The following is a 1984-nucleotide window of genomic DNA, read 5'->3' as shown; positions in this document are numbered from 1 at the left end:
GGTGTGGTGGTTGTGGGGTGGTTGTGATTGGTTAGTGGTGGTTGAGTGGGTGATGTGGTGGTATGGTAGAGTTAGTGTGTAGAGTGGTGGTGGGTTTTGGTGGTGTGATGTGTGTTTTTGTGGTGTGTTTTGGTGGTGGTAGTGGTGGTAGTGGTTTTTAGTATTTTTATTTTTGTTAGTGGTAAGTAGTGTTAAGTTTGTTTTGGTGGTGGTGAGTGGTGGTGTTGGTGGAAGTGGTGGTGGGTGATGTGGTGGGTGGTTTGTGGTGGGTGTGTATTGTTTGTGGTGGGTGTGTTGTATAGTGGTAGTGTGTGGTAGATTTGTGTGGTAGAGTGTGGTGTTGGTGGGTGTGTTTGTTGTGTGTGGTGTGTGTGGTTTGGTGTGTGGTTGTGTGATTGTGGGTGTTGTGTGTGTGTATTGGTGGTTGGTGTGGTGTGTGTGTTAGTTAGTGGTAGTGTAGTTAGATTAGTGTTGTAGTGTGTGAAGTGATAGTGGTGGTAGTGTGATTTGTTTGTGGTGTTGTGGTTTTATTTGGTGGTGGATTGGTTTGTAGTGGTGTGAGTGTGGTGTGTTGGTGTGGTGGATTGGTAGTGAGTTGGTAGGTGTTAGTGTGTGGAGTGGTGGTGAGTGTGTGGTGGTGGGTTGGTGGGTGGAGTGGTGTTTGGTGTGTGTTTGTGGTGTGTGGTGGTGTTTTTGGTTGGTTTGGTTGTTTTTTGGGTTTGTAGTGGTGTTTTGTTGGTTGTTGGTGGTGTTGTGGTGGTGGAGTGGTGGTGGAGTGGTGGTAGGGTGTGGTGGTGGAGTGTGTGTGGTTTTAGTGGTAATTGTGTGGGTGGTGAGTGCTGTTGAGTGTGTTAGTAGAGTGGTTAGAGTGGTGTGTGGTGTGGTGTGAGTGTGGTTGGTGGTTGTGTGGTTGTGGTTGGGGTGGTGGTTGTGTGATGGTGGTGGTGGTTGTGGTGTGTGGTGTGTGTGGTAGATGTGTGGTGTTGTGTTGTGTGGTTGGTGGAGTGTGTGATGTGGTGAGGTGTGGTTTGTGGTGGTGGGTGGTGGTGTGTGGTGTTGTGTGGTGGTGGTGTGGTGTGATGTGGTGGTGGAGTGGTGGTGGAGTTGTAGATGGTGTAATTTTGGTTTTGTAGTGTTGTGTGTGGTGGTGGTGGGTGGTGGTGGGTAGGTGGTGGTGGATGTGGTGGGTGGGTGGTGTTGTTGTGGTAGGTGGTGGTGGAGTGTGGTGGAGTGGTGTAGTGTGTGGAGAGTGGTGTGGTTGGTGATTGGTAGAAGTGAGTGTGTTGGTAGTTGTGTGATGTGGTGGTGGTGTGGTGGTGGTGTTGGGTGGTGTGGGTAGGTGGTGGTGTGTGTGTGGTGGAGTGGTGGTGGAGTGTGGAGTGGTGTGTGGTGGTTGGTGGTTTAGGTGTGTAGTGGTAGAGTGGTGTGGAGTAGGTAGTGTGTGTGTGTTTTTGTGTGGTTTTTTTTGTGGTGGTTTTGTTTTGTAAGTGGTGGAATGTGGTGAGTGGAGTGGTGGTGGGTGGTGGTGGTGAGTAGTGCTAGAGTGGTGTATTGTGGTGGTGGTGGTGTGGTGTGAGTGGGTGGTGGTGTTTTTGTGGTGGTGGATGTGGTGGGTGGTTGGTGTGGTGTGGTGGTGTGGTTTGGTGGTGGTGTGGTGTGTTGTGTAGATTTATAGTTGGTAATAGTGGTGATGTGTGTGGTAGTGTGGTGGTGGATGGTGTGGTTTTGTGGTGGTGGTGGTGGTGGTGGTGGTGGTGGTGTTGTTTGTGTGGTTGGTTGTGTGTGTGTGTGTGTTGTGTGGTTGTGAGTGTGGTTTTGTGTAGTGGTGGTGGTGTGGTTGGTGTGGTTGGGTGGTGGTGGTGTGGTGTTTTTGGTGGTTGGTTGGTTGGGGTGGTGGTGGTGTGTGTTTTGTAGTGGGTGGTGGTAGTGGTGTGGTGTGTGGTGGTGGTGTTTGATGTGTGTTGTTGGATGGTGGGTGGTGGTG

This window comes from Salmo salar, unplaced genomic scaffold (assembly GCF_905237065.1).
Source record: "Salmo salar unplaced genomic scaffold, Ssal_v3.1, whole genome shotgun sequence".
NCBI lineage: Eukaryota > Metazoa > Chordata > Actinopteri > Salmoniformes > Salmonidae > Salmo > Salmo salar.
This window is presented reverse-complemented; position numbering follows the sequence as displayed.